The following is a 14,935-nucleotide window of genomic DNA, read 5'->3' as shown; positions in this document are numbered from 1 at the left end:
CCCTGCCATGTTGACCTGGCAAGTGCACCCACTTGCCAGGCCCAAACCTTCCCTTTTACTAGATATGTCACCCCTAAAGTAGGCCCAAGGGAGCCCCATGGGCAGGGTGCAGTGTATTAAAATGGGAGGGCAAGTACTAGTCTGTTTTACATGTTCTGACCTATCTCTCCCGGAGGGTAACTAGAGGATTGCCTTGAAATGTCTTTTAAGTATAATTTTCCATTGGGGGCAGATAGAGATGTGGTGTTTGGGGTCTCCGAACTCACAATTTAAAAATACATCTTTTGGTGAAGTAGGTTTTTGAATTGTAAGTTTGAAAACGTCACTTTTAGAAAGTGGGCTATTTCTTGCTTAACCATTTTGTGCTTCTTCCTGTCTGCTGAATACACATCTGGGTCAGGATGACAGTTGGGCTGTTTGTGTATTCACTCTAGACAGTTACACAAAGGGAGCTGAGGTGTGGGCCCTGCATATCCTGATGGCCCATCACCAGGCTGATTGGTCTTCCTTATGCCACCTGAACCTGAATAGGGGTGTGTCCTTACATAAAGCAATCTCCAACCCCCTGGATTGTGTCTGAGGCCAGGGCATGGAAAGACAGGGTCCTTTGCACTACAAAGACTTCTCTTTGAAGTTTGCCTACTTCAAAGACAGAAATGGGTATAAGTACTAGACCTCTGACACCACATAGCTAGATCTCTTCTGTATTGAGGATATTTTGTCAGGAAAAAGAGCTGGATGTTGTAGGAGGGACTGCCACTCTGCTTGTTGCTTTGTTGGTGCTGGCCTGCTGCTTCCTGCTTCTGTCCTGGGAGTGAAAGGACTGGAATTTGCTTTCTACATCCTGCTTTTCAAGGTTCTCCAAGGGCTTAAACTGAGCTTACCTCCTGTTAAGAAGTCTCAGGACATTTACCTGCCAGCACCTGGTCTCTCCTGCTGGAAGTCCTGGCATGCCAAGTCGTGCCAAATCCAGTCCTAGGCCCTTAGAAGTGAGCTCTGGTACAACTTGGAAGAAACGAACCCCATAAACTCCAGAGCGACTTTGGAACTGGAGCTGCTCTCCGACTCTAAGCCACTGCCTGCACTGGAGCAGTGGTCCCCACTAAGTGCATTGAAAGCGACCCTCAACACATGCCTGCTGCAATGCCTCCAAAGTCCCACTGCAGTGTGAGTCCTGAGTGTCGTGTCACCAACGTCTATGTCACCCGACTCTGAATTCACCTGTGGCCCCATGGTGTGATTGCAACACTGCAATGTCGAAACCTCGCATGTTGACCTGCTGGATTGATTGGCCCCAGCTTGTCGTAAGGAACTGATGCCTCACCACCGACGCTGCATCACCACCCCTGCAACCATAAAGAATTGACGTCTCACCTCCCTAGTGTCAGTAAGAAACTGACGCCTCACAGGTTCCAGCGATGCCTCACCTCCCCGACTCTATGCAAAGTCTTTCTTTCCTTATCATTTTCCGAGGTACTCTACTTGGGGTCCATGTGACTCTAGAATGGTTAGTTTGCTATAGGTTTAGAGTTGCTGGGTTCTTGAATGTCCAAGTTGTTGATAAGTGTTCTGACTGAGGTGACTGCTGAAGTTCTTAAAAGCATGATTGCTAAGATTTGAGGTTGACAAGAGTCAGAGGGGAAGCCGGCTGGGTTTGCTCTTCCTTTGATTAGTATACCATGATTAACTCTACCACTAGCCACTGAAAGGTACAAGAGAAGTAGGGCAACAACCCCATTCCCATCCACTGTTTTTTTAACATCATCCCTGAATGAGAGTATGGCTGATTCAGGGCCTGTTTCTGGATGGAACCCACTTATGAAGTCAGACTCTAACTCGTGCCATGAATGTTCTACATAGGACATAGAGTTTCATTTTGATTCAGCACTGTATTGCTTAGTCTTAGTCTTTGAGGTCCTATGCTGTGGTATTTTGACACAACACTGTGTTATCCAGAGACAATGCAATGTTAACTTTCTCCTAAGCTGTGTGATGTTGGAATAGGGTTGTGCAATCATGTGCCACCACTATGTGTTCTTCTGTGCGTGCTGTCTCCCACTCTGGATATATATTGTTAAAAAATGATCATTAGTTGGCAATCAGTGGGCCCCTCTTAGACTCTGATGTGCAAGTTACAACTTCCACAAAATATAGAGAGGCATGGAGTGGAGCAAAGCATTATCACAATTTCAATGAAGGAATTTCACCATAATTACCTGTGTGCAGTTGCTTTTCCAGATTTACTTTTTGAACCACATAACCTTAGCAGTTCTAGAACCCTCCTTCAAAAGCATGACTTTTTAAAGATTTATAAAGGAAAATGCAAACCTTACCGGTCAATGACAGGGGAATTCTGAAGCCCTCTGATCCCTTTGCACAGGAGGGTCGTCCCACCCAACTCCAAGGCCTTGAATATCTGAGAGAAGGCTAGCTCACATTTTGAATTATGTCCATGGTCAAGAAATTGTGAGTTTACTTTGGTGGCACTAAAAAACCATTGCAAAGTTGCATGTTCTGAAATTGGCAGGAACCCATCATTTCCATGGTCACAGTATCTGCACTACAAATATTACAGGTTTATAGGTGTGCTTTTTGACTTCACACTATGTCATATATTTTCAGCATCCTGACCCTCAGAGGGGTCAGCATGGGGTACTACTATGTGAACCCTTTTTTATGTCATATAAGTTTCTTTAATTTTTTTTTTTACTTAGGCAGAATTGAACAATTATCATACTCATTCAATTGATTGAATCCCATATATATTAACATAACATTACTTAAACTCCTATATTCTTACTGGGACTAAATCTTCCATCCTTATCTAAATATTCATTACCATCAACATCCATTCTCTATAGCCTTTAGTTACTTTCCACATCCAAATTTGGCGTAGATTTGATTGCTTCTTTTAGTACATTGTGCTTCATTCGTTCATCTCCCAAAAAAATGGTATATATCCAGCATTTCTTGGGTTCATAAAACCATATCTAGAGACAAAAGGGCATGTTTAAGATCCCCTAGCACCTCCTTGCGCCACATTAGCGTAATTTTTACTCTAATGTGGCTCAGTGAGGCCAAAATCCGCATGCAATATTTACTTTGTGACCCTTTGGGCTACATTACACCAGCGCCAGGTACGTTATACCTGCCCCCCCCCAACGTTCCCCCTTTGGGGGGGACAGAAAAAATGGCACAAAGAAATGTAACAGATTTAATTGCATCATTTTTTTGGCACTTTTAACCCTTGCTCAGAGCAGGCGTTAAAAGGGGGCACACCATTCATGACAATGGGCCTCGATGCGCTTTGCAGGGTTAACATCAAAAGTTTTGACTATAATCCTGTAAAGCTACGGACTAGCATCAAAAATTCTGACACTAGTCCCCTAGCTACCACCATGGTGCACTGTATTTTGAATACGGCACACACATGGTGGTGTTCGGAGGGCGCTAAGTTGTGCAAGAAAAGTGGCGCAGCACTGTGTGCAGCACCACTTTTCCTAAATATGCCCCAAAGAGAAAAAGCAAATTGGTTCCCCTTTTAGGGATTTTGCCCGAGGTGACATAGATAAGAAATTAATAATAGTGTTGAATTTTCAGTTTGACCATAGTTTTTATCCCTTAGCAATGAGCCGTGAGAATATTTAAAAAAAATATCCACTGCCTGCCAAGTTGTCTATTTCTGAGCCCACATACCCAATTGATCTTCTCTTACATCTGGCTGACAGTAACTACTGAATTAGAGTCTTGTTCTACCAGGCTAATGTGTATTATCGGCATATAGGCCCTCATTCTGACCCTGGCGGTCGGTGATAAAGCGGCGGCCAACCCGCCAACAGGCCGGCAGTCCTAAATATGCAATTCTGACCCTGGCGGAAACCGCCAACACAGCCCGCCGCATTAACACTCCGCCCGCCACGGCGGAACAAACAAACAGCGCGGCGGTCCCCGCCAACAGCCAGGCGGCAGACAATGTACCGCCCACCCTATCACGACCCACCAATCCGCCACCTTTTCCGGGGCGGGAGCACCGCCGATAAAAACACGGCGGAAACAGACTACGAACGGGAAAACGCTCACCTCCACATACTCCACGCGAGATTCCGGCAGTATGGAACCCGAGTTGCAGGTCATCCCCGCACTCCTATACCTGCTCCTGTACCAGGAGCACGCCCGGCGGCGCGGAAGACATCTGTGAGTACTGCACCTATGACACAGGGGAGGGAAAAGATTACCGGCACACACCCACCCACCCACACCCACTACAACACACACATCAATGCATTCCCACAGATCACTGTCACAACCCACAAACCCCCCCTTCCGAAATAATGCAAAGACCAAAAGAAGAGATCTCAAACGGGCAGATATATTGAAAAATGGACAGCAGTAATCCAAATAAACTATGTACAAAATATATACAGCTACTAAATGTAGTCCAACCACTGTCCGTGGACCACAGGGGTCCTGAGCAAAGGGGCAAGGCCCAGTCCCATGACAAGAACTCCACGGAGAGAACACTGCAGGGGCATCAGAAAGAAAAAAGGACAGGCACCTCAGGGGGAAGGGAAGGGGGGGCACCTCAGCCACTTGAGTACACAACGCCAGATCCACGAGGGGACTCCATGACCATTGGCCATCCTGGGGAGAGCAAAGCCACAGTCCAAACAGTCCATACAGTGGGTGGCCTGCCCACTGGGCCATCCTGGGGAGAGCAAAGCCACAGTCCAAACAGTCCATACAGTGGGTGGCCTGCCCACTGGGCCATCCTGGGGAGAGCAAAGCCACAGTCCAAACAGTCCATACAGTGGGTGGCCTGCCCACTGGGCCATCCTGGGGAGAGCAAAGCCACAGTCCAAACAGTCCATAACAGACTCCACTGCCACTGGAGGAGGCATGTTGGCCAGAGGACATCCTGCAGCCCTGCCCGAGACAGATCCTGCCTTGCCACGTCTGCCAAAGGGCCAGCGGTTCCTGCCTGGAAGGGCCCAGTTCAGCAGTTCTTGCCTTGAAGGGCCCAGTTCAGCGGTTCTTGAGACGGCGGTCCCCAACGGAGCGGAGCTGGAGACGGCGGGGCCAGTCCAGCGGTTCTTGCCTTGAAGGGCCCAGTTCAGCGGTTCTTGAGACGGCGGTCCCCAGCGGAGCGGAGCTGGAGACGGCGGGGCCCAGTTCAGCGGTTCTTGCCTTGAAGGGTCCAGTTCAGCGGTTCTTGAGACGGCGGTCCCCAGAGGAGCGGTGCTGGAGACGGCGGGGCCCAGTTCAGCGGTTCTTGCCTTGAAGGGCCCAGTTCAGCGGTTCTTGAGACGGCGGTCCCCAGCGGAGCGGTGCTGGAGACGGCGGCCATTCTATGGCCAACTGCTCATTGCCTGGTGGTGCCCTCCTGGGCAGTGGGGATGGTGCTCCTTCAATGCCCACCTGGGCTGTGGGTGGTGGGGCCCTCCTGGCCAGCTGGGCTGGGACCTCCCTGGGCAGCGGCTATGGGGGTGGTGGGCTCTCCCGGGGCAGCTGTGCCGGTTCCTCCCGGGGCAGCGGCTATGGGGGTTGCGGGCTCCTCCTGGGCAGCTGTGACGGGTCCTCCATGGGCAGCAGGCCTGCTGCCTGACTTCTCCGCCTTGCTGCCCTTGCCCTCCTTAGTCGGGAGTCTGTGGCCCTTTCCTCCCTTTGGAGCTGTGGCTGTTGACGGTGGCTGGCTAGTGTCCTGGGGGGATATCGAATCCGGACTCCGGCGGCGGCCCTTCCGCCTTCTGCTCCTCTTCCCAGGGGGTGGGCTGGCTGTCCCCTTGCTGCTGGACGAAGATCCAGACCTGCGGGCTGGTGGGCTCCAATACCCCTGCACCCTTGTCAAGGGGGCTGCCGGGCTGGTGGTGGCTGAGGTGCTCTTTTTACCCCGACGAGAAGGAGGGGGGGGCTCAGGGTCAGGAAAGAAGGTAGCAGTAGAGAGATAGATTTTCTTGGGACAATGGAGAGTGGTAGGTACAGTGGGTATGGGAGTGGAGGGAGAGGATGTGGTTGTAGGCGAGACAAGTTTGCTGTCTTTGGGTGCAGGTGCAGGAGCGGGAGGCTGTCGTGAGGTGGATGGCTGTTGGGTGGGTGGGTGGCTGCGTTTGTGTGGTGTGGAAGAGGGGGTGACAGACACAGTGGGAGAGGACACAGGGGACGTGTAAATGGCAGTGGGGGTGGTGACTGCACGTGTGCGGACTGGAGTGGAGGGTATGCTGGTGATGGAAACACTGGCTGATGGTGAGGTGAATGAAGGTGTGAGTGTAGACGTCACAGGGAGGGAGGAGGGAGACGAGGAGGTGGGGGTCACAGAGGTGGTAGTGACTGTTGGCATGTCTGCATCGGTATGTTGCTTGTGTGAATGTCTGCGTGATCTGTGGTGCTTGTGTTTGGATGAGCTGCTCTTGGGTGTTGAGGTGTGTGCAGGCTGGTCTGATGGTGTGGGTGGGACAGGCAGAGGAACAGGAGACTGGGAGGAGGGAGTTAGTAGAGGGAGGCAGGAGACAGGGACAATGGCTGCCGTCAGTGCTGAGGCCAGAGCCTGGAACGATCGCTGATGGGCAGCCTGACCCGAATGAATGCCCTCCAGGTACGCATTGCTGCGATGAACCTCCCTCTCCACCCCCTGGATGGCATTCAAAAGGGTAGTCTGCCCAACAATGAGCGTTCGGAGGAGGTCAATGACCTCCTCACTGAGGGCAGCGGGGGTAACAGGGGCAGGGCCTGAGGTGCCTGGGGCGAAGGAGATGCCCGGCTTCCTGGCAGAGCGGGCACGGGGCGAACGCTGAGGGGCTGCTGGGAGGGCGGAGATGGTGCGCTGGGTGGCGGCTGTACCTGTAATGGCGGGGGGCACGGATGGTGCCACCCCCGCAAGGGAGCTCCCTTCCGAGGACGTGTCCGTGTCGCTGCAGGGTCCAGTCGTCCCCGTTGTGGAGCTCCCCTCGCCCTCCGTCTCACTGGTCCAGTCAGACTCTGTGGCATGGCCCTCCTGGGCCATGTGAGATGCAGCTCCCTCCTGCCCCGATGCCACTTCTCCTCCGCCTGATGATGCTGATGCACACAAGCACAGAAAGACAAACAAAAAGGGGGGGGGAAGAGAGAAATAAAGAGATTTTGAATACATGGATCACCGGTACAGTTAGCGGACATGACAGACACAGATGCCCCCTGCACTAAGTTGCGCACTTGGGGTCCGCTACGCATTCCGTGGAACATGCCCTACACGCCTAGAGTTGACAACTGCACCCATGGATGACACGGCCCAGGGATGGCTGTACTGACACACTACTGAGGGTGGTGGCTGGGGACACAGGGGCTTACGGGGGTGCCCAGCCTACAGATATCGCCCTGGCCTAGGGGGACCCACAGCCCTCCTCCCCCACCCAGACACCTCCACTGCGCGACAACAGAGTAGATAATGCTTGTACTCACCCCCTTGTGTCTGCTGTGCTGCCCTAACGCGCCCATCCAAATCAGGGTAGGCCACCGCCAGGATCCGGAACATCAGGGGGGTCAGTTGACGGCAGGCACCCCGCCTACGTTGGGAGGCCATCCCCAGCAGAGACTCGGCGGTCTTCTTGGTCCCGCGGCGGATGTCCTCCCACCTCTTGCGGCAGTGGGTGCCCCGTCGATGGTGGACCCCCAGGGTCCGGACTTCCTTGGCGATGGCACGCCAAATCCCGATCTTCTCATGGGCGCGGACCTATGTGACACGTACAGGGAGGGAGAAATACCACGTTCAAGTTTGTCTGCATTTTCGTTGCCAGTGGCCCAACGCCCCCCATCCCCGCCAGGCCCCCCGCCAGGCCCCCCGCCAGCCCCAACATGCCCCCCATCCCCGCCAGGCCCCCCGCCAGGCCCAACATGCCCCCCATCCCCGCCAGGCCCCCCGCCAGGCCCAACATGCCCCCCATCCCCGCCAGGCCCCCCGCCAGGCCCAACATGCCCCCCATCCCCGCCAGGCCCCCCGTCAGGCCCCCGCCAGGCCCAACATGCTCCCCATCCCCGCCAGGCCCCCCGCCAGGCCCCCCGCCAGCCCCAACATGCCCCCCATCTCCGCCAGGCCCCCCGCCAGGCCCAACATGCCCCCATCCCCGCCAGGCCCCCCGCCAGGCCCCCCGCCAGCCCCAACATGCCCCCCATCCCCGCCAGGCCCCCCGCCAGGCCCAACATGCCCCCCATCCCCGCCAGGCCCCCCGCCAGGCCCCCCGCCAGCCCCAACATGCCCCCCATCCCCGCCAGGCCCCCCGCCAGGCCCCCGCCAGGCCCAACATGCCCCCCATCCCCGCCAGGCCCCCCGCCAGGCCCAACATGCCCCCCATCCCCGCCAGGCCCCCCGCCAGGCCCCCCGCCAGGCCCAACATGCCCCCCATCCCCGCCAGGCCCCCCGCCAGGCCCCCCGCCAGCCCCAACATGCCCCCCATCCCCGCCAGGCCCCCCGCCAGGCCCCCCGCCAGGCCCAACATGCCCCCCATCCCCGCCAGGCCCCCCGCCAGGCCCCCCGCCAGCCCCAACATGCCCCCCATCCCCGCCAGGCCCCCCGCCAGGCCCCCCGCCAGGCCCAACATGCCCCCCATCCCCGCCAGGCCCCCCGCCAGGCCCCCCGCCAGGCCCCCAAGCCAGCCAGTGGCCCCAAATCCATATTGAATTAAACTCACTTGTTGGTCTGGAGGACCGTAGAGTAGCGCATACTGGGGGAGGACCCCATCCACAAGTTTCTCCAACTCCTCTCCAGTGAAGGCAGGGGCCCTTTCCCCAGTCGCAGCAGCCATTGTCCCTTCCAGACCGAGGTCACAGCAACACTTGCAGTATAGGTCCTCTCCTGTGAAAGTTCAAGTCGCAAGTGGATAAGTAGATAGGAAATGGCGGTCACGTCCGCGGCGGTGCGTACCGCGGCGGTGCGTACCGCCACCGCCGGCGCCCTTCGCTATTGGCTCCTGAAACCCATAGGCTTCAATGTTAACCAATGCGGCTTCGCGCCGCGGTCTTCGACCGCCGACCGCCGCGGTGTGCCACGCCAGCGCATTGACCTCACATCCCATTGTCACACTTCACAGGTCAGGCAGCCGCCATTTCGAGGGTCCACATGGCTCAATTTCAACTGCGTCACACAGGCCTAGGCCTTGCATAGCCACTCAGACACGCCATTCACTGCATAGAGAATCGTTTACTGTGCAAGCTGTGAGTACGTACCTGTGGGTTGCTTGACTCTGTGCTCCATGTTGTCCTTCCTAGGCACCGTCCGCTGGGTTTGGCGAGGAGACGGATGAATCCTGGCGTGTACCGACCGCTGGTGGACCTGTCGACAATGGAAGAACGCTACATTATCTTGACCTACCGGCTTGACCGTGCCACTATACATGAACTGTGTGCCCAGCTGGAGCCCGACCTGATGTCCCCCATCCGCCAACCCACAAGGATTCCCCCTCTGGTGCAGGTCCTGTCAGTACTCTATTTCTTGGCAAGTGGGTCATTTCAGACAACAGTGGGAATTGCTTCTGGGATGTCTCAGCCCATGTTTTCGAAGGTGTTATCCAGAGTGTTGTCTGCCCTGATGAAATACGTGAGGAGCTACATCATTTTCCCTGAGGTGGGCGAATTGGCTACAGTGAAGGGTGATTTCTACGCCCTTGGACATATTCCCAACGTCATTGGTGCCATTGATGGGACCCATGTGGCTTTGGTTCCCCCAAGAGACAGGGAGCAGGTGTACAGGAACAGAAAAAGTTACCATTCCATGAACATCCAGGTGGTGTGTTTGGCTGACCAGTACATCTCGCATGTAAATGCCAAATTCCCAGGGTCAGTGCATGACGCCTACATCCTGAGGAATAGCAGCATCCCTTACGTGATGGAACAGCTAGAGAGACACCGTGTATGGCTATTGGGGGACTCTGGGTACCCCAACCTGTCGTGGCTACTGACCCCAGTAAGGAATCCCCGGACCAGGGCAGAGGAACGGTACAATGAGGCCCATGGGCGTACTAGGAGGGTGATCGAACGCACCTTTGGCCTCCTAAAGGCCAGGTTTCGGTGCCTGCATATGACAGGGGGATCCCTAATGTACTCACCTAAGAAGGTGTGTCACATCATCGTGGCCTGCTGCATGCTTCACAACCTGGCTTTGCGCCGCCAGGTGCCTTTCCTGCAGGAGGATGGTCGAGACGGTGGTGTTGTGGCAGCTGTGGAACCTGTGGAGAGTGACGAGGAGGAAGACGACGGGGCTGAAACAGACAACAGGGACAGAATCATTGAACAGTACTTCCAATAGGACACAGGTAACAATTCAAACATAATTTAGTAAATGTGAACTACTCTCCTGCATCTCTGCTGCCTGTCTATTTGCCCCAGTGTATGATGAGTGAGTTGTGGCTTTTCCCTCCCTATTTCAGATCTGGGGTCCCCACTACGAGTCCTGTGCTTCGTTTCCCCATGGACTACAGCTTTGTGGCAGCTGTTTGTTGACTTCACTATGTACAAGGACATATTTGCAATGTCATGTCAATTACAATATTTTGAAATCACAGCCAGACTCCAGATAGTTTTGTGCAAAATAGGTGTTTATTTCAGTGCTCAAAATGGGATGGGTGGTTTCAAGTGGGTGGGGGCTATGGTGAAGGAATGTCCATGGCAGAGTCCAGAGTAACAGTCACACAGGTGCATTGTCCAGAGGCCTGTGGAGAGATGGAGCATGGGCAGTTCAAGGATGGACAGGGTGACAATGTGGGACAGTGGGCTGACATCAGGTGGTATCCTTTGCTGGCGGGGGTCTTGACATCCTACTCTGTCTTCTTGCGAGATCTCAGGGCCCTCTTGCAAGGTGGTTCTTCTCCTGCAGGAGGTGGGGGTCTGGTGGGCTGCTGTTGTGCGGGGGCCTCCTGTCCACTAGCGCCGGCGGAGGTGGTTGGCTGTTCTTGGTCCAGGCTAGTGGCAGGGGCCCTTTGTTGTTGTTGAGTGTCCGTCCTGGTGTTGATGAGGTCCTGCAGCAGCCCTACCATGGTAACCAGGGTGGAGGTGAGGGCTCTGATGTCCTCCCTGTACCCCCGATAGTGTTCCTCCTGCAGTACCTGGATCTCCTGGAACCGGGCCAGTACCGTCGCCATCGTCTCCTGGGAGCGGTTGTATGCTCCCATGATGGTGGTGAGGGCCTCGTGGAGAGTGGGTTCCCTGGGCCCGTCCCCCCCCTGTCGCACAGCTGCCCTCCGAGTTGCCCTGTTTCCCTGGGCCTCTGCCCCCTGGCCGGTGTGCCCACTACCACTGCCCCCAGGTCCCTGTTGTTGTTGGGGTGGTGGGTTATCCTGGGTGCCCTGTAGTGGTAGACACACCGCAGATTGACGCGCCCTGGAGACAGAGGCATGGGCCCGCTGGGTGGGAGCTGTGCTGGTGTTCCCAGAGGGGTTTGGGTCTGTAGTGGCCTGTGCCTGTGTGAGGGGAACCGACTGTCCAGAGGTCCCGATGGTCCGGGCTGGTCATCAGTGTCCAGGTCGACAGAGCTGCTGTCATCGCTGACGGCCTCTTGGGTGGGGGGTGTGGAGAATTCTGGGCCCTCCGTGGCGGTGTGTTGACGGTCGGGTCCTGCAGGGGTATAGAGGTATGGTTATAGTTTCAATGTGTGGCTTATGGGTGTATCTGTGGGTTCCCGTGTCCCCAAGTGCTGGCATTCGTGTGTGGGGGCTTTGGTGAGGGTGGCTTGTGGGGGGGATGTGTATATGCATTGGGCATGCTTTGGTGATGGGTGTCCATGCTTAGTGGACTCATGCAGGCCTAGGTTTTGGGATGTGTGGGTTGTGATGGTGAGACATTGGCAGGGAATAGGTGTGCTGGGGGTGGGGGTGAGGATGGTGGTGGGGGTGAGGATGGTGGTGGGGGTGAGGGTGGGGGTGAGGATGGGGGTGGGGGTGAGGGTGGGGTTCGAGGATGGGGGTGAGGGTTGGGGTATGATTTGGCATGCAGGTGGGGGGGAAGCAGTAGTGAAGCTTCAACTTACCAGTATCCATTCCTCCGCCAACTCCTGCGAGGCCGTCAGGATGCAGGATGTTCAAGACTTCCTCCTCCCATGTTGTAAATTGTGGGGGTTGAGGTGGGGGTCCTCCGCCCGTCTTCTGCACGGCGATGTTGTGCCTGGATACCATGGAACGCACCTTCCCCCGTAGGTCGTTCCATCGCTTCCTGATGTCTTCCCGATTTCTGGGGTGCTGTCCCACAGCGTTGACCCTGTCGACAATCCTCTGCCATAGCTCCGTCCTCCAGGCAATGCTGGTGTATTGGACCTGTGTGCCGAAGAGCTGGGGCTCTACCCGAACGATTTCCTCCACCATGACCCTGAGTTCTTCGTCTGAGAAGCGGGGGTGTCTTTGGGGTGCCATGGAGTGGTGTGTATGATGTGTGGGGTGGAGTATGTGTAGTTAAGTGTGTTGAGTGTGGTGGTGTGTGTTGTTTTGTGTGTGGATATTGTGTGGGTGATGGTGTAGTGTGCCTCTGTGTGATGGTATTCTGTGATCGCTGATGTGTCTCGTAGTGCTTCTTTCTGAATTTTTGGTCGTAGGGGTTTGTGGGTGATGTGGGTGTGTGTTTTATATTGTATTGTGTGTGTGGGAGTGGTGTGTGTATGTGTATCAGGTGTGTGGAATTCAAATCGGCCAATGTGGCTGAGTTTTGTTCGTTTGTGTGTATTCTGACCGTGGCTGTGTGTACCGCCAATGGAAAACAGCGTTTGAAATACCGCCGCGTGGATTCGTGGGTCGTAATGGCATGGGCGTATTTCTGTTGGCGTGACGGTGGAGGTTTGGTCACCTCCACTTTTCCGCCGACCGCTGGTCTGGCGGTCTGTTGTGGCTGTCGGATTTTCGGAGGTTTGGCTGCTGCGGGTCAGAATGACCGTGGCGGGTTACCGCGACCGCGGCGGAATTATGGAGGATTTCTGACCGGCGGTAGGCGCCTTTTACCGCCGAGGTCAGAATGACCACCATAATCTGTTGCTACTTATTAACTAACTTCATTTATGAGACCAATGATCTACATGCATACAAAGCAATCTATATCCAGTATGCAAAATACCCTCTAATTTGGTGAAAAGATTTGAACATGCCATATGTTAACAGCTAATGCAAACATTTTACCTTTTTCCGAGGGGGAAGTTTCAGATATTGGCCAATAGTGGACAGGTATCCCATACTGGGTTATATCCATGGAATAAAGACATCTTACTTACACTGTGGCACAGAATCGTAACAACAACAAGGGAAATTTGTCAACTATTTCACTTAAATAATGGCAATTTAGGTTGTTCTTTATTGAGTTCCGTTTGCCGATCATATAAAGCAGCCCAGTAATAGAACTGTAAGCTATGGCGAGCGCATCGTCATCTAAAAACGGGAAACCCTAAACTCTAAAAATTGCAAGGCTCGTTTGGACTTTTTTATATCTCCTTACAAAAGGGGTGATCACAGAGTCCTTTTTTGAGTGATGAAAGGTGATGAACGGTAAAATCCAAACAAATACTTTAAATTAGATAATAGAATTATTTTGATCAAACTTCGTGCGTCCTTAAATAGATATGGGTAGTCATTCCCAGTCTTTAAGTAGTTGAGGAACCATTTCCAGGGCCCGTTTTGTAATTGACATCCTTTAACTGTTCTTATACTAGTGTACACCAGATACCTAGATAATTCTAGTCACTCTAAACTGTTCAGATATTTGATTTGGACCTATGTTTAAAGTTCCCATTTGTTAGACCTGACAGCCTTATGGTGGTCATCCCCAAACATTTGCTTGCCCTTTTTTCTGACCCTGTTTTTGCTGGTTTTAGGACTCTGCACACTTTACCACTGGTGTTGAGTGCTAAAGTGCATATGCTCTCTCCCCTAAACATGGTAGCATTGATTGATGCCCAACTGACATATTTAATTTAGTTTAAGTCCCTAGTAAAGTGCACTACATGTGCCCAGGGCCTGTAAATTAATTGCTACTAGTAGGCCTGCAGCACGGATTGTGCCACCCATTTAAGTAGGCCCTTAACTATGTCTCAAGCCTGTTAGTGCAAGGCCTACTTGCCAAACATTAAATTCCCCTTTTTCTACATATATGTCACCCTAAGGTAGGCCCTAGGTTAACCCATAAGGGCAGGGTGCTATATAGCTAAAAGGCAGGAAATGTACTTATGTGTTTTACATGTCCTGGTAGTGAAAAAACTCACAAATTTGTTTTCCACTACTGTGAGGCCTGCTCCTCTCAGAGACGAGTTAGAACTGCCCACATATTCTTTTAAATGGTAGATTCTAATCTGGAAGGAGTAGTGTAGGAGGCTGGCCTGGTTTGTAATGGGTACCTAAGGTACTTACACCTTATACCAGGTCAAGTTATCCCTTATTAGTGAAATTAAGGCAGTGTTCTAGCAGCTTAGGCTGAACTAAGAGACATACAAAGCTCCTGGAATACCATTATAGTGACACAGTACTTATACACAATAAAAGACAATACTCAGTGTTACCAAAAATAAAGGTACTTTATTTTAGTGACACAAGGCCAAAAATATCTTAGGAGCAATACTCCTTCTGGAGCTAAGTATTATACACAATATATACACTAGAAACAAAAATCAGGTAAGTAAATAGTCATAGAATAGTACAAACAGTAGAAAATACAATAGAATGCAATAGACCTAGGGGCAACACAAACCATATACAAGAAAGTGGAATGTGAATCACGAATACCCCCCTTGGCAAGTGTGTAGAGGGGCGCTGGGAGTGTAAGAAAACACCAACGGTAAGTAAAATACCCCAACCCAGAGCCCAGGAAAGTAGGAGTAAAGTAAGACGTAATAAGAGTTATTGCAAGAACCACGCAAGACTGCAAGCAAGAAATGGTGAATTCCTGGACCTGAAGACCTGTGAAGAGAGGAGACCAGAAGTCGCAGAAGACTACAGGAAGGACAGGA

The sequence above is a fragment of the Pleurodeles waltl genome, chromosome 4_2, assembly GCF_031143425.1.
Source record: "Pleurodeles waltl isolate 20211129_DDA chromosome 4_2, aPleWal1.hap1.20221129, whole genome shotgun sequence".
NCBI classification, from domain to species: Eukaryota; Metazoa; Chordata; class Amphibia; order Caudata; family Salamandridae; genus Pleurodeles; species Pleurodeles waltl.
This window is presented reverse-complemented; position numbering follows the sequence as displayed.